Source organism: Vulpes vulpes, chromosome 2 (assembly GCF_048418805.1).
Source record: "Vulpes vulpes isolate BD-2025 chromosome 2, VulVul3, whole genome shotgun sequence".
Taxonomy (NCBI): domain Eukaryota; kingdom Metazoa; phylum Chordata; class Mammalia; order Carnivora; family Canidae; genus Vulpes; species Vulpes vulpes.
The window spans coordinates 63,331,837-63,359,061 of record NC_132781.1 but is presented as its reverse complement, the minus strand read 5'-3'; the positions used below and the strand labels follow the sequence as shown (position 1 = coordinate 63,359,061).

Sequence of the window (27,225 nt, the reverse complement as noted above, 5' to 3'; positions counted from 1 at the left end):
GACTGTCCTATGTAAACTACAGGGTATTACACAAAATCATTGATAATCTGAAAACTAGCCCTGTGCATTCCTGACTTATACTTTTGCTTTTACATTTTTTTCTCCTGGTGTTAGTTTGACAGTTATTCTTTTTCCCATAATCTCTCTTTTCCTTTTGATAGTTTTTAAGATTTTATAATTGATGTACTGCATTTCACTGTGTATCAGATAATTATTTTTGTTTGGCACTAAATGTAGCCTCTAAATCAGAGTACTCTCTTGAGATTTTAGAGCAGTCCTGATTAAATGGCTGATTTCCATCTCACATGGGTTTTAAAGAAGTTGCTCAAAGTTAACAATTGAGGCCAAAGGACTTTATTTTTTATTACAAGTAAAAGCCAGGTTGGAGGTTAGTTAATTTAAGATTAGTCTAGTGTGTATACTAATTTTGAACTCCAGAACTGGCCACATTTTCCTTTCAGGCCCAGACAAGTGGAACTCTCCGGACGAAGAGTCCCCCCTAGTAGCAAAGAGCAGAGTTGCTGACCTGAACATGCCTAGTGATTTTCCTCAAATACACTCAGTAGTAAGTCACTGTGTTTTGAGGTGGAGTGAATAAAGTGACAGAGAGGACAGAAATAGTATTCTGATTTTTTTTCATTTAGAAGAGAGAAAAATATTCCTACTGAGTCCTCCTTCAGAAAATAAAAAAAGACTTCTGTGTCTCATCTCCAGAAAAGTCTCAATCTATCAAATTTTTGTTTTCATATGTTGCTTCCTTCTTTTTTCTACTTCGGGAATGCTACACGTATATTGGAGCCTCTCAATTCCTTCTACATATGCCTCAATTTGTATATTATTCTATATTACCTCTTTGCAGTGCATTCAGGTAAATTCCTAATACTGTTTGGCCACACATTTCCTTATTTATTACCTGTTAAATAAAGATTATCTCATTATGGCAAACACTTATGTATCTTCTTCCTTATGAAAACAAATTGTATTTTTAGGTTAAGGAGAAGGAAGCATGTCTACCTCCAGAGAGATACTTATTTTCATATCCTTTCTTATAACTTGTGAGGATATTGAATTCTGGCCAATATAATGCAAGCAGGAATCTGTTGGGGGCTTGGGGGAGATTTGTATTTATTAATAATGCATTGTTTAGACCTAATTTCATTGAGTTACTGATCCAATTTTAAGTAACACCTATTTTTACACTTTCTGATGTGAAAATAAACCTGGTTTCTTTATTGGCCAGTGACTTTTTAACTTCTGTGAATTGCCTTTTAATATTCTTTATTGGTTTTTCTTTAAAATTATTTTTTGGGGATCCCTGGGTGGCGCAGCGGTTTAGCGCCTGTCTTTGGCCCAGGGCGCGATCCTGGAGACCTGGGATCGAGTCCCACGTCGGGCTCTCGGTGCATGGAGCCTGCTTCTCCCTCTGCCTGTGTCTCTGCCTCTCTCTCTCACTGTGTGCCTATCATAAATAAATAAAAAATTAAAAAAAAAATAAAAAATAAAATTATTTTTTGTCTTACTGATAAGAAGATAGTCTATAGTCACTTGGGATTCAATTCTTTGTTAGTTTTATGCATTGCAGATAATCTCCTATTCTGCAGCTCACATTTCCATTTTAACTTTTTGAAGACTTATTTATTTATTTTAGAAAGAGAGAGCATATGTGTAAGATGGGGGAGGAAGACAGGATCTTAAGCAGACTCTCCTGCTGATGTGGAGCCCCTTGCTGGGCCTGATACCAGGACTTTGAGATCATGACCTGAGCCAAAATCCAGAGTCAGCCACTTAAGTGACTGAGCCACCCAGGTGCCCCATCCATTTTCTATATAGCAATCTTTTTTTTTTGTTTGTTTTTTGAAAATTTAAATTTAGTGTGGTTAAATGTGTCAGTATTTTCCTTTTTGTGTAGGTTATTTGTGACTTGCCTAACCTATTCTGCAATTTTTCCCTCAATTTTAAAGTTTTGCTTTTCTCTGGTTATTAGGCCATATAAAATTGATATTTGTGTTTGGTGTGAAGTAAGATTTATTTCTGGGTTCTCTATTCTATTCTAATGATCATTTTGCCTATCCCTATAGGAATATTGCTTTAATTACTATAGCTTAATACTTTTGATCATCTTCAAAAAACTTTTCTTATCTATATATGGAAATACATGCATTTTTAAGATCATCTGTTACAAATTTATATAAAGTTTTATTGGTCTTTTTATTTAAATTGCATTGATTTCAGAGACTGAGAAAGAAGCTTTATAATATTGAGCCCTCTAATCTATGATCATGGTATATCTCTCCATTTATTAAGATGTTTTTGATAATTTTGGTAATTTTTTTAGATGTTTCAGATTCTTGTGGGATTTTATTCTACTTTGTTGATTTTATTCCAACATAATGAACAATATTTTATTGCTATTGACAATGGATACTTTTTATATTACATTTTAAAAATGTGTTACTTTTATATAAGAATGCTATTGAGTGTGCTATGTTGATTTTGTATTCAGAGCTCTCAACAGATTTTTCTTATTCCAATATTTGGTCCCTTGAGTATGTTTGATTTTTTTTATAGATAGTTTGTATGAATTAATTTTAGGTTCTTCTATGTGCTAGGATTATATTACGGTGGCTAACAAAGTTAAAGCGTGTATTTGCATTAAGGAGCTTGGAGGAAGGCAGTCTAGGGCTGTTTAGTGGCTTACTGGTTTCATCAAGGACCAGACTTCTAATTTTACAGCATTGCTTTTATCCTCCTTATTACAAGATACAAGAAAAATAAATTCTCAAGAATATTTTTACAATATAAGATAATTATCTAGAGAAGCAAATATTGACATTAAGAAAACTATTCAAGTTAAGATGGTCATTCGTTAAATGCCTAAACAGAAATCTACGCTATCCTCTATATAACCATGTCATCATTTTGAAAACACATTGAAAAATAAACCCATGGTAAAGCATGAGATGGGACCTTGGAGTTATTGAGGAATTTTAACAAATTTTTGAAAGGTGCAAAGCAGATGAAAACTTATTTTAAGAATGAAACAAACTAAGCTGTGGATATGAATACATAAAGTACTGTCTCAGGGCAGCCCAGGTGGCTCAGTGGTTTAGCGCCGCCTTCAGCCCAGGGCCTGATCCTAGAGACCTGGGATTGAGTCTAGCGTCTGGCTCCCTGCGTGGAGCCTGCATCTCCCTCTGCCTGTGTCTCTACCTCTTTCTCTCTGTGTCTCTCATGAATAAATAAATAAAATCTTAAAAAAAAAAAAAGTACTGTACTCAAATTTCAAGGGGTGTCTGGGTGGCTCAGGCAGTTGATTACAGACTCTTAATTTTGGTTCGGGTCATGCTCTCAGGATTTTGAGATCAAGCCCCGCATCGAGCTCCATGCTCAGTGTGGAGCCTGCTTGAGATTCTCTCTTCTCCTCTCTGCCCTCCCCCTTTGCTTGCAACTTTTTAAATTTTAGTATACACTTAAGGCTGAATTTTGCTTTGAGATGGTACGTTGCATATATTGCTTCTATTTCCACTTAACCAAGTTAGTTTTATTTATTTTATGTTTGTTTCAATTTTTTATTTAAATACTAGTAAGTTAACATATACTATAATGTTGGTTTCAGGAGTAGAATTGAGTTTTAAGGAAGAGGATGTTGAATTTTGCCAAACATGCATTTGTTTAAAAATGTATCAAGACCTATTGAGATGTGTGTATAGATAAATTTTCTCTCTTTTAAATATATTTGATTTCTATTTATGTGCATATATTTCCTAATTTTGAACTCTTTGCATTCCTTGAGTCCTCACAATTTGTGAAAGTTTCAATATACTGCTATTTTATACTGTTTTAAAATAATTTCACACACATAAATGGTGTAAGAATCATGCAAAGAATGCCTATATGTCTTTCATCCAAATTCTATGATTGTTAATATTTTTCTTAAAATTTACCTCTGAAGACCTATCTAGAAATTTGCTGCTATGGCCAATATAAGAGAAATTACTGCCTGTGCTCTCTTCTAGGATTTTTATGGTTTAAGGTCTCATATTTAGGTCTTTAATCTATTTTAAGTTAATTCTTGTATATAGTTTAAAAAAGTGCTCTGGTTTCATTTTTTTTTTTTTACATGCAGCTGTCTAGTTTTATTGAATACATTTGTTGAAGAGACTTTTTCCTAGTGCATATTCTTTCCTCCTTTGTTGAATATTAATTACCCATACTCCATGGGTTTATTTCTGGGGTCTCTATTCTGATCATTGAATTATGAGTCTACTTTTGTGCCAGTAACATATGTTTTGATTACTATAGCTTTGCAGTATATCTTGAAATCTGAGATTATGATACCTCTAGTTTTATTTTTCTTTTTCAAGATTGCTTAGCTATTTGGAGTTTATGTGGTTCCATAGAAATTTTACTATTATTTGTTCTAGTTCTGTGAAATATGATGTTGGTATTTTGATAGGGGTTGTATTAAATCTGTAGATTAAATCGGTAGTATGGGCATTTTAATAGTATTCTTCCAATCTCATGAGCATGGAATATCTTTCCATTTGTTTGTATCATCTTCAATTTCTTTCATCAGTGTTTCACAGTTTTCAGAGTACAGGTATTTTACCACCTTCCTTAAGTTTGATCCTAGATATTTTATTATTTTTGGTACCATTATAAAGGACTTATTTTCTTAATTTCTCTTTTTGCTGCTTCATTACTGGTTTATAGAAATGCAGCAGATTTCTATATATTACTTTGTATCCTACAACTTTACTGAATTCATTTTTGGTGAAGTCTTTAGGGTTTTCTTATATAATATCATGTCATCTGCAAAACAGTGACAGTTTTACTTCTTTACCAATTTAGATGCTTTTATTTCTTTTTCTTGTTTGATTGCTTTGGCTAGGACTTATACTACTATGCTGAATAAAAGTGGTAAGAGTAGACATCCTTTTCTTATTCTTGATCTTAGGGGAAAGGCGTTCCATTTTCCCCATTAAGTATGATGTTAACTGTGGATTTTTCATAAATGCCCTTCATTATGTTGAGATATATTTCCTCTAAACCTACTTTGTTGAGGGATCTTCTTCTCAATGGATACTGTAATTTGCAAATGTTTTTTCTGTATCTATTGAAATAATCGTATGATTTCTTCTACTGATGTGCTGTATCATGTTGATTGACTTGGGAATATTGAATCATGCTTGCATCTCAGAAATAAATTATTCTCAAATGTGATGAATGATTCTTGTATTGCTGGATTTGATTTACTAATATATTGTTGAGGATTTTTGCATCTTTGTTCATCAGAGATATTGGCCTATAGTTTTCTTTTTTCTTCTTTTTTTTTTGTAGTGTCTTTATCTAGTTTTTTTTTTTTTTTCATATAGCTTTTATTTATAATACTCCAAGCCACTAGTAGCAAAGCACTTCAAATGAATAGTTATAACTTCAGGCATTTTGTCAAACAAAAGACTTCGTTCAGCTTCAGTATAATAATGGCAATTTTCACAGAAATATTTATCTTCTCCTACAATCCTTTCCAGTGAAACAAACTGTGAAATTGTCCATCTCAGGGTCTTCATTTCTGTTTTTGGCTCTGGAGAAATTTCAGAACTCTCTTCTACTTTGGAAAGCTCATCTTCTTGTACTGGCACACTGATGTCCTGAAAATCTTCTCTTCTTTCTGTTAAACTTTCACATTCAAAGCAATGAGTCCTTAATACCAGCTGACCTTGAAATAATTTCTCTACTAGCTCAAAACCAATTTGCTTTGCACCTTTGTTTATGGGCTTAACTTCATTAACATTAACGGGCTTAACATTATCCCCTGGAGATTCAAGTTCACAAGCATCAGTTGTGTTATCATTTTCATACTTCCCCAAGTCCTCTTCAAGATCATATTCATTTTCTTTCAACTGTTCTTTGGATTCCTGGTTTGTTGTTATTTTCCCCAGACTACAGAATTTAGAAAGAATGCTGGGTTGCTTAGTTGCAGGCTTTAACCAATTTATTTTAACTCTTGATTTCTTTTGTGAGGATCTTGCATTTTCATTTTCAGAAACACACTTGGGGATTATTTTAAAAGAAATCTCTAACGTATCGCCTGTAGCTTTCCTTTTTGATCTGGTTTGTCTCTGGTTCTCTTCCAATGACTGGTGTTCCTTGGACACTTTAACTTTTTTCTTCATGTTACCAAATTCAATGTCATTTTTTCTTTTCCCATTTCCTTTTGGGAATTTTTCTTTATAATCATCAGAAGGCCTAAGATTGTCCATCTCTATGCTGTTAATACCACTCATTTCCTGTTTCTGATGAGGTTTTTCTTCTATCCTAGTAGATAATTCTACCACATTTTTTACTTCTTCTTTTTTTAGGTGTTGGCATGTTTCTTGAATGTTTCCCAAAAAACACTGTAATACTTCCTGTGCATCATGCTGTAGATATCCTTCATACATAGGGTTGAGTTCCCTGAGTGTGTTAAGCAGTCACCTTGGCTGGTAGCAAGTTCATCAGTGTATTTTTCTGGATTTAAGAGAAAGCTAGCCTGAAGCTGTTCAACTGAAATGATCAAGGACTGTAAACTGCATATTAGTTCATAACTTGCCAAAGAATCTTCTTTGCAATTTCCCTTATCTTTTTGATTGGCTTCATCTTTCAGGGCTTCTTTCTTCCTTGAAGAAAAGTGGTAATTGAGTCCAGCGTCCGGCTCCCTGTGTGGAGCCTGCTTCTCCCTCTGCCTGTGTCTCTACCTCTCTGTCTCTCATGAATAAATAAATAAAACCTTTAAAAAATATATCCATTAATCCATTGGTATTATTATTTATTTCAATGCTTAAGTTGTCCCAGCTTTGGCCATTTGTGAAACCCTTTAAGCTAGAGGTGAGATAAGAAATCTGGAGTGGTCAAAGTTGGGAAATGCCCTTCCCCTTAGGTGGAATGAGGCTCTGGACTTACCTCCTAAGGAGAAAGGTTTTTTTTTATTTGTTTTGTTTTTAAAGATTTGATTTTTTAAATTATTTTTTAAAGGTTTTATTTATTTATTCATGAGAGACACAGAGAGAGAGAGAGGCAGAGACACAGGCAGAGGGAGGAGCAGGCTCCATGCAGGGAGCCTGACATGGGACTCAATCCCGGGTCTCCAGGATCACTCCCTGGGCTGAAGGCGACTCTAAACACCTGAGCTGCCCGAAAGTTTTTATTATGGAGATGAATATGGGCATATTTCAAAATGATTATTTTTCTTCTCCCCATGCCCAAAACATAAGATTTCATTTGGTTATTTCCTGTGAGAACTTGGTGGTATTTCTGGAATAGAACCTGCAGAAATGTGACTCTCCTCCAATAGACCCCAGTGTGTTTTTATTCACATGCTAATGCACACTCAATCTCTAGCAAGCAAATACAATTACTATTTAAATGTTCCTCTCCAGTTGTAGCTCCAGTGGCTTTTGTTCTAGATAATTCTATCTCACCTGTGTCTCTAGATTTCCCTGTCTATGTATATTTTGGAATAGCAGTTCACCATGCAACCTTGATTTTATGATGGGTCCAAGAAAAGTTGTTCAAAGTTGTCTTGTTGTAGGGATGAAAGTGACAACTTCTGAGCTTTTGACATATCAGAGCTAAAACTTGAAGTCCAGTGAATTGATTTTCCTTTAAAATTTTATTAAAAAGTTTATTTTGTTAGTTTTCAGTTTATACCATAATTGAGAGGAAAAGACAGAGATTCCCAATACACCTCTCACCCCATAATGCTTACCCTCCTCCATTATCAGCATCATTCACCAGAGTGGTAATTTGTTACCAACTGAATTGTATACCCAATATCCAGGCACTTTAATGTATTTAAACTATTTTTCACAAAACAACAAATATGTGAAGGAAATAAAACAACAGGTGAATCAAATATGAGCATACTTCCTGCCTTTTGTTTTCCTTTTCCCTCCTAAATGTGAAGGCATTTTTAAATATAAAAATAAACTGTTTTCAAAAATAAGCACACAGAACACAACACTAACTATAATGCATCTCCTTTTATTGTCTCCATTTTACAAATGAGTCAGTCAAGTAGACAATCCTGTGCTCAACATGCTGGGTATTGGGTCACAAAAAAAGATGATAGGGAGGAAAAATGTAATTGTATTAGATAATGCAAAACAATAACTGCAACAAATTCTCCTGCTTCATAAACTTTTTATCATAAGTGCTGAGTTTCCCATTTATTTGATTTGAATGTGAAGAAATAAATTTAAACTGAAACAGTCAGATTTGGCAAAATACTAAAACCTAAACACTTTTGGGTAAGCTGATACTGTTACAAATATTTAAAAATGATAAGATTATATTGTTACCTATTTGTTTTGATCAAGTTATAAAATGGATTCATAGGAGTTGATAAAACATAACACAACTTAATATTAAACCCAAGAAACTTAAATGTTGACCTTATAACATTTGTACAAATATACTAAATTATCAATAGATTAATCAATAGATAATCTTAGCTAATTTTTAATATATAATGGCTCAAGCCATTCCATCAGCACTACAAGGAATGGAAATGAATTTTGAGCCACAGTAAACTGAACTTTCTGTTTTTATCTGTTTTTATCTGTCTTAACAGGTCTAATCATGGCTAAATGTAAGCATGTTTAAATATTAACTTTAGTTAAATTGAAAATGAATTTTACTTCATTATGTTAGAAGGTTCTAATGCTGACTTAAAAAATAACATACAATTCTTATTTATGTAAATTCTCAAATTTCTTTGGGTGCATCCTCTTTATTTGGATCCCTTCCATCTACATTTTATAACAGTAGGATTATCTCATAGTAATATTACAATACAAGTTTATTTTCACTTTATTGTGACCTTTCCCCTAGAACTTATGTATACTTTCTTTGCTTTTTCAAATCTCTTCACTTAGCAAATATCATTGGGAATAACTCCTGGATGTAAAGGAAAAGAGGAAATTTTATGTTGTACCATGTCTGTGAAATTTTTTGAAACAAGGCATGAGAAGCAGGTACCTTAAGTTATAATATTGGTTCCAAGAAGCTATTGAGGAAGAAGGAGGGACTGTTTGTAACATAAGACATTGCCTGTTTTTGTTGGCAATAGTAATTGTGGAAAGGGCACTAGAAAGTGGTCAAAGGTTTTAGTTGGATAGTATACTTATTAGGTTGGACAAATTATACAAATCACTGAAGCTACCTTGAGATTCAGTTTATTCATTCACAATAACCTGATATTATTAGGTTTTTATATAAAATGTTATCTAGTGATCAATTCCTGTAGGGATGTTTCACAACTTCCTAGCAAAACACAAAGTCAAAACCAGAAAACCTCAAAACATTGAAAAATAAAAATAAGATAGAGAAATTAGGTTGGTGATTTTTAGATTTCCTTCCAAATCAATTTTTCTGTTATATGAATTTTCAGTGATCTAATGACATTGCAATTCTGAGGGCTGCATTTAACCTCCACTGTGTGCCATTATCCTTTCAAAAATTTCAAGAGCTGATATTTGGTTGAATTGTAAATCAGTTTGAATTAGGTCATTTCTTAAAACTTGATATATTCATTCTAAAATGGTTAAATAAATTATACATATAATTATACATATAATTATATAATCTAAATTATACATATAATTTCAAGCATCTGTGAAATTTTAACCTGTGGATGTTATTAGGCATTATGTTTTTTTTTGTTTGTTTGTTTTGTTTTGTTTTTTTTGTTTTTTTTTTGTTTTTTTAGGCATTATGTTAACAGCAGGATTTATTCAAGTAACTTTCAATAACAAAATGGTATGATGTATTCAAATTATCCTAATGTTCATCTAAGTACAGGCTTATGGATAAGAAATGTTTTAGAGTTCATATGCATGATCCTCTGAATCAAAGCAACCAAAGTAGACTTAATACTTGGGAATTTCCTTCTGTACTATAATTTGAATGCATTAGATATAATATGATTTCTGAGGAAGCTATTATGAAATATAGCATTAAAATTTCACTGGCTTTCTGTTTCTAACCAAGTAGGATCAATTGTTCATAGAAATTACTCTCCCATGTAAAACAACAACAAAATTGAACAAAATATGAGACAGCTATTTTCAGACTTTGGACAGCAGGCGGTGCAAGACTATGCCTACTAAAGGAAGGGGAATGAATAAGGTGAGTTCTACACTTAACGCAGCTTTCTGGCTAAAAAATATTTTTGGCCTGCAGCAGAAGAATATGGAAGATACTGCACCTCGAGGCTAACTATACTTTGCATAGCAAGTTATTTCTTGAAAAGAGATCTAATGGCATACTTCAAAAGCTACCACAGTCCACACCTTACAAATTAAAATTCCACTTCTTCATACATGTTCATGGAGCAGCTCCACATAGGTCTTTCTTCTTGAGGGGAAACTTAGAGTCTCCGGTTAGTTCACTAAGCCTCTCTTCTGTCTTTAAGTTTGGTTTTGGGGCCCACACCAGTATTCACTGTCTCCCTCCACCACTATCCATCCTAAATCCTCTCATTCTTAGGTTTTATCTGCATGTCTTGTCGTCTTACGTGTTGGTGTGACCCAAACCCATTCCTGAAGAATCTCAGCCCTTGGAAAGTACCCATTTTTTTAGGCATGTGTCCATTCATTTATAATTTAGCAAAAGAGTCCCAAGAGATACCCAAGTGGATCAACTGAGTTTTACACATTCTTTCACATTCTTTTTTAAAGATTTTACTTATTTATGAGAGAGAGAAAAAAAGAGAGGGGGGTGCAGAGATATAGGCAGAAGAAGAAGCAGGCTCCCTGCAGGGGATCATGCCCTGAGATGAAGGCAGGCGTTCAACCATTGAGCCACTCAGGCATTCCTCTTTCCCATTTTGTAAAAGCAGACCTACCTTTTCTTTGTGATCAAGGTAAATTATTTCTTCCAAGATACTGACTCCTCTTCTCACTTGCTGGTTTCTGAACAAGAGAAGTCAGAATACCTACAGGACAGCCACAGTTGTCCCTCACTAGGTCTTTTTGGCAAGGGTTCACCTCTCTTTAGGGATCAGAATCTCTAATTGTATGGAATCCAGAGAAGTGGCATAAGAAGCACAAATTGCCTCAGTGAGTCACTGGGAGCAACGGTGAGTGGGTGAGTGTAACTTTAGACTTCCACTCTTTGGTTCCTGGATTCACATAGCCTGTCTGTGAGAGTGGGAGAAACAGCCACATAGAATTTTTAGCTGTGGTTTGTATACTGCATTCTGAAGAGTGGTCTACCATTCTTGAAGTTCCTGCCTCTGAGCTGGAGCTTTAGCTGCAGGGTCACTCCAAGGTTTATTACAGCAGTTGATATGCTATGTAAAAAAAAAAAAACAATGGATCTCATAAATTTGGGGCTACTTATTCAACTATTTCATTGTGAAATGGGTGCCCTGGTCAAATGCTTTATTTTGTGGGATTCTAGGCTTGTGGATTAGGCACTCTATAAACCCATGGATAATAGTACTGACTCAAATTCTGCAGGCAAAAAAAGTGAGCCCATATCTGCAACTGTATTTTTTGTAAGAAAGAATTACTAGCTTCTCTGGCATGGAGGAGGCCAAAAAGCATAAACTTATCACAAAGCAATGGGTTGGCCTACTTGAGGAATAGTGCCATATAGGGGACTGCGTTAGTGTTTACTGCTGACAAGTTGGAGATTGAGAGGCAGCAGTAGCTAAATAGGCTTTATTAAATAGGGTTCATCCTGGTGGTCCAATATGAAACCTATGTTTCTACCACTGTGGCAAATCTGGTGCCTATGCTAGTTCTGGGGTGGCCAATGGGAAGTTGTGGCTTCCATCAACTGGCAAGTTCATTGTTCAGTGGGTCTTCCATGGCAGGTGCTTTCTAAAATATGTTAATATGTGATAGTGAATTCTTGACATTTTGTGCACATTACCATAAGTCCATCCATATGTTTCCACTTCAGAACTCTTTGTGTCCAATATTCCAATGTTTTCTTTCCATGTTCCTGGCCAGCTGGCCAGGCTTCTGGTCACTTTCCAGAAATCCATATATAGTTTTCATCTATGCCTACTTGTTTTTCCACACAGAGTAGATGCCAGGTGAACCATTTAAAGGTCTGTCTATTGGGAATATTTTCCTTATTATTGTCTCTCAAAACCACCCTTGCATGTGGCTGTAATTCAGCTGCCATTCATTTTTAATTTGCACCTGTATACTGATTTGGAATATCTGAAATCCAAGCTCAGGTTTTTCCTTCTTTTTTAGCTTGGCCTATAGAATACTTGCATCCTCATGCCTATAGATAGGAGCTAAACGTGAGATGCTGGTATAATGTTGTGGGGTAAAATGAGGCCTGGGCCTTCTATTCATGTATTCTTTTAATGGACTACTGCTTACAATATCCACATTTATGACTTGGCAGGTCTAACATAATCCAGGTCGAATGAATACTGTGGTCATATATTGACTGAATGTTTTACGGTCACGTTATCAGAGTCAGTAGCAGGCCAGGATTTGTTTTGCAAAAGGTATTGAATTCACTGATGCAGGTAGAGTAGCCTTATTGCAGAACCTAAAGGCCTGCATTGTGATTATCTTGATGGAGCTTGACATAAACATTAACACTGTATCTCAACACCCTTGCCACATCTGGCTCCACAGATTTTGCCCCATGGGATGGACTAAGTGGAAAGGCTGCTTCCAGCACACTTTGAATCTGCCATATGGGTCTTTTCTGCTCCAGGCTTTACTCAAGCTGGCAGCCATTAGTATCACCTATATTTGGGCCAAAGCAATATTCGTAGGTGTGCAGTGCATTGCCTCCACAATCTAAAGATGTTTACTGTTACTGTGCTGCCTCCTTTTAAGGGGGCAGCAAGAGTGCGTGCAAGATGTAAAAATTGGTCTAATACTACTTCTGAGATGGTGCCCCAGTGTACCCCTCATCACTGGGCTCCTACAAAATTAATGGACTCTTAATTGGGTTAATTTTCTATTCTCTGAAGCACATTATCAGGACTTTCAATGTGAACACCCCTTGCTGTCTCTGACTAGATGTCATAGATATGATGGATCAAGATGATATTTGGCAGGGTGTTCAGGTGGAACAGATTACCTTGGAATATATTATGCAGAGGGAGGAAGAGTTAACTCACTTCTGGTGCAAAGTCGTAAATGAGTATTTTTGTCCACATCATCTGAAAAGCTTTCTTTTTTAAATTGTCTTTTTGAATTGACATAGAAGAAGATGCACTTTCAAATCATTGTTTGCATACCCAATGCTTGTAACCATATCGATATGTTCTAGCAATAATACTCTTTCAAGCATAGCAACTATGATTTAGGCCTACTACCTAGTTGAACTTACAACTGTCTATAGTCATTTTACATTATCCATCTTGTTTTCTGCAGGGATCATTATCTACTAAGACTAGACCATCTATTAAGAATTATGGTAGGGGCCTTCACATCTACACATTTTGGATACATAATCTAAGTTTTTAAATATTTAACCTAAATATTTAGATATTAAATATATATATTATATTTATATAAATATAAATATATTTTTTTGTCTTTAAAAAATTTGCTATTCATTATTGAAGAGAATGCCCAGCTCCTTTAGAGTATATTCAAACCCTTTCCTTACCAGGCCCCCCTTTTACCCAGCTAAATTAGGCAAGCATATGACCCTATTTATCAAATGGCATCCAGGAGAGGAGGCAAGGGAAGCTTCTGATGGGACATCTGTTAATATTGTGGGTAGAAGCAGTTGTATTGTCTTCTACACAGGGAATATGCTAACTCTTGATAGATACCCTGAGACAGAACACTTTGTTGTTGCTATTATTACTTGTTTTCAATTCTTCCTATGTTTTCAAAAAAAATTAGAACCTTTTATTTTTTAATAGATCAATCTCTTAATCCAGTCTACCACACATACAGACACACACACACAGCTCCTGAACTTGTTACTAGGTTTATTGCCTGGCATCATCCTATGCTTTTCCTTGGTTGTCATTCTTGAACTACCTCTACTATTTCTGAATTTAGATTATGTTTCTCCTGGATCTAAAGTCAATCGGAGAAGGACAAACAGTGTATGTTCTCATTCATTTGGGGAATATAAATAATAGTGAAAGGGAATATAAAGGAAGGGAAAAGAAATGTTGGGAAATATCAGGAAGGGAGACAGAACATAAAGACTCCTAACTCGGGGAAACGAACTAGGGGTGGTGGAAGGGGAGGAGGGCGGGTGTTGGAGGGGAATGGGTGACGGGCACTGAGGCGGACACTTGACGGGATGAGCACTGGGTGTTTTTCTGTATGTTGGTAAATTGAACACCAATAAAAATTAATTTAAAAAAAAAATAAAGTCTTCCTTGTTGATATACCTCTTTTTGGGATTCACAGATTCTAATAATTTATGAGATTCAGTACAGACATACTCTGCCTATCTTTTGACTTATGCTGCTCCATTCAGGACTGGTTTCCCTCTTTGCCTGAGGCACTGCTGTCCCCCAAGAATCCTTTATCTCATGTTCTGAAAAATTTTGTTGCCACATTCCTGTGTCAGAGCTCTGACTTACTATATCCTTTATTTTCCTATTCCTTGGTTCATTTACTCCCCTGCTTGGTGGAATATAGCATCCAGAAGCTTCAAGAACAAGTGCAAAGAAGATAAATTTTTGAGAAATTTCATGTATAATTTAATTTGAGGTCTTTATTGTCTCTTTGCATTTGATTGATATTTTCTAATAGAATAGCATACTAGATTGGAAATAATTTTCCTTTAAAATTTTGAGGTATTTGTTTCTGCATTTTAGCTTCCAGTTATCTATGGAGAATTCTGAATCCAAGTTCCTGTTCCCTTATATGTGTATTTCCCTCACGATTAGTGATTCTGAGCACCTTTTCATGTTCCCACTGGCCATCTGTATGTCTTCTTAGTAAAAAGAATGTCTATTCAAATCCTCTGCCCATTTTTTAATTGGATATTTTAAACTAATGAATCATAGGAGTTCTGTATATATTTTAGATATTAACCTCTAACCAGTATATGATTTGGAAATTTCCTCCAATTCTGTAGGTTGCCTTTTCATTTTCTTAAATATTTTTTTTCTTTTCTCTGCAGAAGATTTTAAATTTGATGTAGTCTTACTTGTTTATTTTTGGTTTTGATGTCAAATCCAAAAATTCCTCTCCAAGGCTGATGTCAAAGAAATTTTTCACTGGGATGCCTGACTGGCTCAGGTGATAGAGACTGAGGCTTGATCTGAGGGGTCATGAGTTTGAGCCCCACGTTGGATATAAAGATTACTTTAAAAATCTTTAATGATAAAAGAGTTTTTCATCTATGTTTTCTTCTGGAAGGTTTATGGTTTGGGGTCTTCATGATCTTTTCTAAGAACAGAAATTTTTAATCTTGGTGAAATCAGATTTTTCCTTTTTTTTTTTTATCATTTATGCTTTTTTTGGTGACCTATATATAAGATCTTTGTCTGCTCTGAAGTGATAGTTTATTCTAAAATTTTATAGTTACAGATTTTACATTATGTCTGTGATGCATTTCAAGGTAATTTTTGTGTATAATGTAATGGTCAAGGGTTTTTTTCCCCCCCATATGTCTGTGGTGTTGGCCAAGCAGTTTGTTGAAATGACTACCTTAGGCCCCACTGATACATTGATACTTTTGTCAAAAATCAATTGCCCATAATAAATAAGCCTATTTCTGGACAATATTCTATTTCCTTGTCACTATGTCTATATATTTTTTGCCAATATCACACCATCCTGATTGTTATATCTTCACAACTTTTCCACAAAGAGTACTCCAAATCATAGGTGAATTCCATCAATCTTCTAAGAAAGAAATATCAATGTTATACAAATAAAAATTAGAAAGGAAAAAATACTAACTTGTTTTATGGAACCATCATAATCCTTTTTATTATAACCTAACAAAGGCACTACAAAAAAATTACCAATATTCTTTATAAATACAGATACAAAATATCCTTAACAAAATAGTAATAAACTGAATTCATCAATATAGTCTTAGTTCACAAGTTTGGCTTAGATTTTTTGTTTTGATTTTCAGAACTTCCAAAAATGCTGTTTCATGTTTTTCTAGCTTACATTGTTTGTTATGAGAAGTTTTAAAATCTTTTTGTTTATCAAAAACGATTCTTTTACTCAGACATTTTTTCTGGTTTTTGCTTTATTATGGTTTTAATCAATTTGATTATGATGTGACTCAATCTCATATTCTCTGTTTATGTAGCTTAGAGTTCTTTAAACTTTTTGAATCTATGAGTTTATAGTTTTTATCAAATTTAGAAATTTTGGCCATAATTTCTTTAAAACTTTTTTTATGCTCCTTTATATCTCTTCTCTTATCTAGAACTCTGATTAAAAGTATATTATTTGAAAATGATACATCTGAGAAGGAGTTAGTAACCAAAACATTTAAAGAACTTAGCTCAATATCAAGGAAACAAAATCTGATTAAAAAGTGGCCAGAGGACTGAATAGAGATTTCTTCAGAGAAGACATAAACGTGTCCAACAGACATGTGAAAAGATACTCAATCTCACTAATCATAAGGAAAATGCAAATAAAAACAACAATGAAATATCACTTTAGGCTGTCAGAATGACTAGGATTAAAATACAAAATATTAATGTTGGCAACAATGTGGAGAAAAAGGAACCGTTATTCACTCTTGGTGAGAATATAAATTGGTGGGGTCACTGTGGAAATGTATTATATTACATGAAATATGTCAGACTGAGAAAGACAAATATGTATTGTTTCACTCATATGTGGAATCTAAAAACAAAACAAATGGATAAACAAAAAGAATCAGACGAATAAACACAGATGAGAAACTGTTGGTTAACAGAGGGGAGAAAGGTGGAGGGATAGGCAAAATGGGTTAAGAGGAATGGAAAATACAAGCTTTCACTAATGGAATGAATAAGTCACAGGAATAAAAGACATAGCATATGGAATATAGTCAATGATATTATAGTAGTGATGTATGGTGACAAGTGGTGGCTACACTTGTGGAGAAATAGCATAACATATAGAGAAGTTTGAATCACTGTTATACACCTGAAACTAATTAACAGTGTGCCAACTATATTCAAATTTAAAAATTAAATATATTTGACTACTTGATTTTATCTCACAAGTCACTGAGGGTGCATTTTTAAAAAAAATCTCTGTGCTTCAGTTAGGATAGTATTTATTACCATGTGCTGCAGGGTCTCTGGTCATTTTTTCTATAGTTTTTCAACTATATTAAATTCCATCCAAGTGAGTTTTTCATTTCCAACTCTACTTTTCAACTCTAAAAGTTCCATTTCGGTCTTGAAAGAATTATTTTTATATTTCTCATTTCTTGTCTCATTATGTTCAAGTTTTGCTTTAAATTTTTGAGCATTTCTGTCTTTCTACTGAATAGTATTGTTCTGGGTTATATATCATATCTTGCCACCTTTCTCATGTCTTATAACTTTTTAAAGATATGAATGTTATATTTGTGAATATTATTTTTTGTTTTCCTTTAAAGAGCATTGATGTTTGTTTTGGGAAAGAAAGTTAATTTACTTTTTTATCTTTGTAGTAGTTCTAACATAGATTAATCTAGTCCTAAAGTAAACACTTATTGCAGAGACATGACCTTTTAGGATTCATTAGTGAAGTCCTGTGTGTGCATTGAGAGGTCTCTCTGATACAGTAGGGATGTTAATGTCTCTTAGAGATGTGTGAGGTCAGAATGCTTTAGATTATAGTTATTCTGTGATTTTCCTTTGCTTGGTATAGAGTTTAACCCTAAGAAGATTTAAGTCAGGCTTAATAGGAGTCCTATTCATATTTTTTGATGTACTTTTTCTAAAATTTCCTTCTCTCTGGTACTTCATCCACAAATTCCAGATACCTTGCCCTTCCCAGCTCCAATCTCTGTCTCTTAATTAAGTCAGATCTCCATGTGTACTTGGAATTCCCCTCTGTGCACCAGGACTTTAGGCATAAAGTCAGGGTAAATAAGGAGCTTACCTTTTCCATTTTTCTTCTTTAAGTCTTGCCACCCCTGTTAGCCAGTGTTGAAAAAAGTTGTTTTATTTATTTTTCCCAGTTGTCTAATTGTACATGGTTAGAGAGTAAGTCTAGTACCAGATATTCCATCATGGCCTTAAGTGGAGTTGCTTTTTCATACAGTTCACATCCTGGGGGTATATTCTCAGTATGTAATTTGGTTCAATCATCTAAAAAAGAAGGACTGGAATTACTTAATATTGCAGATTACTGGGATTTATTTAACATCTGGAGAAGCCATAATGTTGCTCTTTTAACAAGTTTATTGTCCAATTCTTACATACTCAAGTGGAAAACCTGTATGTCCCTAGAACAGGGAATCCTCACCATATTTCAAAATTTCTGTGTGAAGCTTTTAAATGTATTCATTGGAATACAGTAGGCTTTTAAAAATATTTCTTGAGTGAAATAATGAATATAGAATGATTATATCCCTAAGACTAGGGGAATTTCCTTGACTTCTGAATTAACTCTCAACAAACATAGCCAGATTTCATGAGTCAAACTTTGATAGGATAGATTAAATATTTTGGTGATATAATTAATATATTTTTTCTATAATAACACTTATTAAATGAATGGAAAACAAATAATTTGGACATTCTAAACATCTGTCAGCTTACTCCTATTGTTTAGCTTAGTACCTGAATTGTCCCAAATTGCACTTGAACTTTCAGATTCACTTGTTTTCTGTCATAGTGTTGCTTTGCTCGAACATCTATTTATGCTTTAGTGTACTCTCCATATTTTCATAGAATTCTTACTTTTTTTCTAAAAATATTCACAATTATTTTGTTGATACAGCCCCGGCTATGAAGCCCTAACCTTCAATGGTGTCACCTTTATTTATATTCTTAGAGTGGTTATAAGAAAGTGATTTAGTGCTGGGCTGTGTGTTATGTTGTACTTTATTTTTTACCCATTTTGTTCACCCAAAATGGCAGGCTCTTTAAAAGCAGGGATCATGGTTTCTCCTTACTCTACATAACTCCCAACCTGGAGGAGTGCTCAGTAGGGCAGCTCAAGGAAAACTTTTCAGATAACTGGCAGTTTCTTAAAACTGCAGTTGGAAGTCCATAAGGCATTGTCTGGATGTCTCTCTTTTTAGGAGTATTTTTTTTTCTGGAAAATCTGAGAGATAAGTAAAGCTATTTCTCCAGCTGCAGTATAAGTCCACTTATTACTGTAGAAGATGAACATTTTTGGTTTGTATAATTATATGCATGGGGATTATGTGATAATATTATGTCAAAGTAACAATTTTGGTAGAATGCTATTTCACATTGATTACATTAATCCAAAAATTGTGTCCTGTTTCAGAAGCATACTTGAGATACTCATCCTAAGCTTGAAAAATATGCACTTTATTTTAAAGTGACAGTGTTAATATATTTGGTTGTACTAACGTTTTTCTTGGGCCAAAAGCATTTTAAAATATGTTAGCTTTCTAACCTGTAAACACGTGAAAAATATTTATTTCCGTAGGGAGTCATTTTTTTTCTGAAGTTTCATGAACTACTCTGTTTTCTCCACAGGGCCCATAGCACTTAAGTGGCTAGTGATATATAATCTATAATGTGGGGTAACTATGAGATAAGGAGATTCAAAGTGATTGCTCATTCATCTCTCTCTCTCTCTCTCTCTGTCACGCACACACACACACACACACACGAAGTTTCAACACTTGGCTTGACATTGAAAGTATATATACAAACCTTGCTTTTTGGGAGCTTTTGAGATCAAAACTAGAGGTTTAAATCACATGTAACTAGTGTAAAAATTCCATAGTCATATAGAGGAAGGGAGACTGTTTCTAGCTTTATTTATTACTGAATATTTAATGTAAGAATTAGCTGGCTATTGGGAGTGGTTAAAATGTCCAGAAGTGAAGAGATAAAGAAAATTCCTTCCAGAGATTGCACTATAGCAATGAAGGCAGGGCACGGTAAAGGAGGTACTTTTGCAATATTTAATTTTCAATCTATTGATTGAAAACTGCATTGGTAAGCATTTTACTGTTATGTAAAATAAGGAGAATGCATCAGCAGGAACAGAAATGTTGAACTGGATTAGAATCCACAATTGGAAATAGAATTTACAATTTAATGGTTATAGCTGTTGAAGAGAAGGTAGACTTATTAACAGCAGCTTTAAGACTCAGATTCAGATGTCTCAGATATAGTCAGCATATTCAGACTTAGATTCTTGAGTATCTGGGAATGTGTTTGTACCATCAACAAAAATAAGGGAAATGCTTATACTAGGACAGAAGATGAGTTCAGGTATATCAAATTCTTGCAGGGAGAACATCTCAGAGACAAGAGTAAAGGAAAAGTGGATTCTGAGTTCTGAAATGAGGAGGAAATAAGAGGTTTAGATCAGATGAATTCAGCCTTAAAAGTAAGACTGTGTCAGAGTCATCTGACAGTGAGTAGACATAAAAAGGTTTAACCCTGGCACTTGACGGGATTAGCACTGGGTGTTGTTCTGTATGTTGGCAAATTGAACCCCAATAAAAAATAAATTTATTATTATTAAAAAAAAAGGTTTAACCCTGGATCAGTATTACTGATTTTTCTTTTTGCTTCAGGAACTAATATGGCTTCATTTGGCACTTTTACTGATCTTGTCTTTATTTAAATGTTGATAATTCTGTTCATCATGGAATTTTCAGCATTAAATATGATGTTTTTAAAAATAATGCATTAAAATACTAATCAAAATCATTGAGTTCTTTGACACCTCATTAAATTTTGTATCTAAGGCACCTGCCTTTACTATAGTCCCAGCCTGGATAAAAATCATGATTTCAGCATTGGAATGGATAGCAATTCATGCATAATAAACTGACATATTATTTGAGCACATGTACCAAATGAACTTCAGGTGGAATAGGATTTTTAAAATTTGTGCTAAAATTTTTCACAGAGCTAGAACAAACAGCCCTAAAATTTGTATGAAACCACAAAAGATCCTGAATAGCCAACACAGTCCTGAAAAAGAAAAGTAAAGCTGGAGGCATCACATCACAATTCTGGACATCGAGTTATACAACAAAGCTGTAATAATCAAGACAGTACGGTACTGGCACAAAAACAGACGTATAGATCAATGGGAATAGACTAGAAAATCCAAAACTGAACCTGTCACTATTTGATCAACTAATCTTCAACAAGGCAGGAAAGAATATCCAGTGAAAAAAGACAGTCTCTTTAACGAGTGGCGTTGGGAAAATGGGACAACAACATGTGAAAGAATGAAACTGGACCACTTTCTTATACCACACACAAAAATAAATTCAAAATAGACAAAAGTCCTAAATGTGAGACAGGAATCTATCAAAATCCTAGAGGAGGACACAGGCAGTAGCCTCTTTGACATAGGCTGTAGCAATTTCTTTCTACATCTGTTTCCTGAGGCAAGGGAAACAAAAGCAAAAATGGACTATTGGGGTTTCATCAAAATAAAAAGCTTCACAGCAAAAGAAAAAACTTATCAAAACTAAAAGGCAACCTACCAAATGGGAGAAGATATTTGCAAATGACATATCTGATAAAAGGTTAGTATCCAAAATCTATAAAGAACAAACTAAATTCCCAAAAAACAAACAATCCAGTCAAGAAATGAGCAGAGACATGAACAGACATTTCTTCAAAGAAGACCTGCAGATGGCTGACAGACATGAAAAGGTGCCCAACATCACTCATCATCAGGGAAATCTAAATCAAAGCTACAATGAGATATCACCTCACATCCGTTAGAATGGCTAAAATTAACACAGGAAGCAAAAGGTGTTGGTGAAGATGCAGAGAAAGGGGAAACTTCTTACACTATTGGTAGGAATGCAAACTAGTGCAGCCACTCTAAGAATAATATGGAAGTTCCTCAGAAAGTTGAAACTAGAGCTACCCTATGATCCAACAATTGCACTAGTAGTATTTACCCAAAGGATACAAAATATTGATTCAAAGGGACACATGCATCCTGATGTTTATAGTAGCATTATCAATAATAACTAATTATGGAAAAATAACTAATTATCGACTGCCGATCAACTGAAGAATGGATAAAGAAGGGATGGGACACACACACACACACACACGCACACACACACACATCATGGGCTATTACTCAGCTATCCAAAAGAAATCTTGCCATTTGCAACAACATGAATGGAGCTTAAAGGGTATTACACTAAGCAAAATAAGTTAGAGAAAGATAAATACTATACAATTTCACTCATATGTTGAATTTAAGAAACGAGGCAGATGACCATGAAGGGGAAAAAAGGAGAGCCAAACAAGAAAACAGACTTTTAACAATAGGGAACAAACTGGATTACTGGAGGGGAAGTGGGTTAAATAGGCGATGGGGATTAAGGAGGGCACTTGTGATGAGCCCTGGGTGTTGTATGTGTGACAAATAACTAAATTCCACACCTGAAACTAATATTACACTATATATCAACTAACTGGAATTTAAATAAAAACTTGAAAAAATTGTGCTAAAAGTTTCTAACATAAAATTTACCATCTTAACCATTTTTAAGTGTCCAGTTCAGAGATGTTGAGCTATATGTTCACATTGTTGTATAACATCTCCAGAGATTTCTCAGCTTGCAATACTGAACTCTACATTTAATAATGACTCCCTATTTCTTTCTTTTTTTTTTAAGATTTTATTCATTTATTCATGATAGTCACACACACACACACACACACACACACACACACAGAGGCAGAGACATAGGCAGAGGGAGAAGCAGGCTCCATGTACCGGGAGCCCGACGTGGGATTCGATCCCAGGTCTCCAGGATCGCGCCCCGGGCCAAAGCCAGGCGCCAAACCACTGTGCCACCCAGGCATCCCTGACTCCCTATTTCTTCCTCCCCCTAGCCCCTGGTATCTGTCATTTTACTTTTTGTTTCTATGAATTTGACTACTTTAGATACCTCATAAAAGTGGAAGCATAGAATTTGTCCTTCTGTGACTTATTTCACTTAGCATAATGCTCTCAATTTTCATTCATGTTGTAACATGTGACAAGATTTCCTTTCTTTTTAAAATTGAAGAACATTCCATTGTATTGTTCACCATTGATGAGTATTTGGGTTGCTTCTACTTAACTATTGTGGATAATGCCATTATGAACCTGTGCAAATATCTCTTCAAGACCCTGCTTTTGATTATTTTGGGAATATATTTAGAAATGGAATTGCTGGATCTTATGCTAATTCTATTCTTATTTTTTAAAGGAACTGCTATACTATTTCAGTGGTATAATGGGTTTTGCCATTTTACAACCCCACCAAAAGTGCACAGGGGTTCCATTTTTTTCTATATCTTCAGTGGCACTTACATATTCTTCTGAATGGGTGTGAAATGATTTGTGATGTTGAGTATCTTTTCATATGCTTGTTGGTCTTTTGTGTATCATCTTTGGAAAGAGGTCTATTCAGGTTTTTGGCCCAGTTTTTAATCAGGTTATTTGCTTTTTTGCAACTGAGTTGTAGGAATTCTTTGTATATTCTGGATATTAACCCCTTATCAGATATATGATTTGCAAATATTTTCTCCCACTCTGTAGGTTGGTTGTCTTTTCATTCCATTGACTGTGTGCTTTGCACAGAAATTTTTTAGTGTAATGTATTCTTATTTCTCTATTTTTGCTTTTATTTCCTATGCTTTCAGCATCATATCCAAGAAATCATTTCCACATCCAATGTCAAGAAGCTTTTATTTGTTTTATTCTAGAGTTTTAGAGTTTATGGGTCTTTCATTTAGATTTTTAATCCATTTTGAGTTAATTTTAGTATATGGTTTGAGTCTAACTTTGTTTTAGATATTTTTCAATGTGGATATCCAATTTTCCCAGCATCATTTATAGGAGACTGATCTTTTCTCATTAAATAGTCTTGGCACTTTTTGTCAAAGATTAGGTGACTATGTACATGATGGTCTGTTTCTGAGCTTTCTATTCTTTTCCATTAGTCTATATGTTTGTCTTCATACCAGTACCACACTTTTTTAATGACTGTGGCTTTGTAATATTTTTTGGAATTAGGAAGTGTGAGACCTCCAATTTTGTTCTTTTTAATGCTTTAGTTATTTATAGTCCCTTGAAATTCCATATGAATTTTGGAATAGATTTTTCTATTAAAATTTTTTGGTAGGGATTTCACTATTCTGTAGATCACTCTGGTTAGTATGGACAACCTTTTAAAAAATTATTTAAAATCAATTAACATAGAGTGTATTATCAGTTTTAGAGATAGAGAATAGTGATTCATCAGTTGCATATAATAGCCAGTGCTCATTACATCAAGTGCTCCCCTTAAAGTCCATCACCCAGTTAGTCCAGCTCTCTTAACCTCCCCTCCAACAACCCTGTTTGTTTCTTATACTTAAGAGTCTCCTATGGTTTTGTCTCCCTCTCTGATTTCATCTTATTTTATTTTTCCTTCCCTTTCCCTATGTTCATCTGTTTTGGTCCTTAATAAATTCCACATATAAATGAAATCATGTTATATTTGTCTTTCTCTGACTTATTTCACTTACCCTAATCCCCTCTAGTTTCATCCACATCATTGCAAATAATAATATTTCAATCTTTTTGATGGCTGAGTAATTTCAGCGTGTGTGTGTGTGTGTGTGCGTGCACGTGCACAACTTCTTTATCTGTTCAATTGTTGATGGACATCTGGGTTTTTCCATATTTTGGATATTGTGGACATTGCTGCTGTAAATATTGGGGTGCAGATGCCCTTTTGAATCAATATGTTTGTATCCATTGGATAAATACCTAGTAGTACAATTGCTGGGTCGTAGAGTAACTCTATTTTTAACTTTGAGGAAACTCCACACTGTTTTCCAGAGTGGTTGTACCAGTTTGCATTCCCTCCACATCCTTGCCAACATCTGTGAATTCTCGAGTTGCTAATTTTAGCCATTCTGACTGGTGTGAGGTGTTATGGACTTCTTAACAATATTATGTCTTCCAATCCACAAGCACAGGATGTCTTCCCATTAATTTCTGTCCTTTTTAAACTTCTTTAATCAATGTTTTGTCATTTTCAGTATATGAGGCTTTCACTTGTTGGTTATATAAAATATAAATATTTTATACTTTTAAATGCTATTGTAAATGGCATTACTATCTTAATTTTCTTTTTAGATTATTGATTATTAGTGTATAGAAACTCAATTGAGTTTTGTGTGTTTTTATATCCTGAAGCTTTGCTGAATTCATTTATTAGTGTACTGAGAGTACACTACAAAGTACTACATAGTTAATATTTGAGAGCAGTATTGGTGCAGGGAATGATGAGAATAGTCCTTTGGAACTCCACACTGGTCAGACTACATATGCCTGCAACATAGAAGTGACTGGCAAACTAAACATATTTGGTAATTCCAGGATTATATTATCTGGTTTTATATAATGGCACACTGTTTTTATGATAGAAGAATCAGATTTTACATTGGTTACTATAAACGAAGGGGCACATTACTAGATGGATATTTACCAGAAACCATTTCTACTTAAGGAATTTTCTCAGTGTAAGACCTAATGGAATGAACTGACTCAAAAAACTATCAAGTCTCTCATCTCTATTAGTTTTCAGACTTAGATTACAAAGTCTCATAATGTTCGAATATAATCAAGCTATTGAAATATTTTTATTAATAATTTGCCAGTAAGGGGATCTCTGGGTGGCTCAGTGGTTTAGTGCCAGCCTTCGGCCCAGGGCATGATCCTGGAGTCCCAGGATCAAGTTCCACACTGAGCTCCCTGCATGGAGCCGGTTTCTCCCTCTGCCTGTGTCTCTGCCTCTCTCTCTGTCTCTGTGTCTTTCATGAATAAATAAACAAAATCTTAAAAAAAATAATTTGCCAGTAATACAAATACATCAATAAAACTGAAATTAGGTATATCAATGTTTTATTTTAGCATATATCAGATAAATCCGTGTTTTATTTTTATGCTTTTAAGTAGATATATAATGTTACATTAGTTTCAGGTGTACAACATAGTGATTCAACATCTCTATACATTATGCTGTGCTCACCACAAGTGTAGCTTCCATCTGTCACCATACAACACTATTACAATATCATTGACTATATTTCCTCTGCTGTGCATTTTATTTCTGTAACTCAATTCATTCCATAAATGGAAACCTGTATCTCCCACTCCCCTTCCCTTAGGCAACCATCAGTTTCTCATCTGTATTTATAGGTCTTATCCTGCATTTTGTTTGTTCATTTGCTTCGTTTTTTTGTTTTTAGAGGTTTTCTTTTATTTAAGATTTTATTTATTAAAGGAAAGAAAGAGAGAGGGCAAGGGAGCATGAGGGGAGGGGCAGAAGGATGAGAAGATAGAAAATCTCAAGTAGACTCTGCCCTGAGCCTAGAGCCTGACTCCGGACTCAATCCCACAATCCTGAGATAAGACCTGAGCACAAGTCAAGAGTCAGACGCTTAACCAACTGAGCCACCCAGGTGCCTCCGTTTGTTTTATTTTTTTAATTACACATATGAGTGAAATCATATGGTATTTATATTTCTCAGTCTGACTTTTTTCACTTAATACTTTGTAGATCCATCTATGTTGTCTCAATGGCATGATCTCATTTTTATGGCTTCATAATATTCCATTGTGTTTGGGTATGTAACTATATATGTGTACATGTGTATCTATATAGATATATACACAACAAATCTTTGTCCATTTATCTATAGGTAAGCACTTAGGTTGCTTCCATATCTTGGCTCTTATGAATAATAAGAGCTGCAATAAATATAGGGCTGTATATTTCTTTTTAAATTACTGGTTTTGTTTTCTTTATGTAAATACACAGTAATGAAGTCACTGGATCATGTGGCATTTCTATCTCTAATTTTTAAAAAGATTTTATTTATTTATTCATGAGAGACACACACAGAGAGAGGCAGAGACACAGGCAGAGGGAGAAGCAGGCTCCATGCAGGGAGCCCAATGTGGGACTCTATCCCGGGACCATGGGATCGGGCCCTGAGCCCTTGCAGATGCTCAACCACTGAGCCACGCAGGAATCCCCTTTTCATTACTTTTACTCAGTCTGTTTAAATTTTCTATTTCTTCTTGATCCAATTTT

At 34.5% G+C, this 27,225-nt stretch overlaps 1 pseudogene; it reads right to left on the bottom strand.

The window, feature by feature from the left end:
- Positions 1-5,378: 5,378 nt before the first annotated feature.
- LOC112909251 (ubiquitin carboxyl-terminal hydrolase 1 pseudogene) overlaps positions 5,379-27,225 on the bottom strand; it is a 35,035-nt pseudogene continuing 13,188 nt past the window's right edge.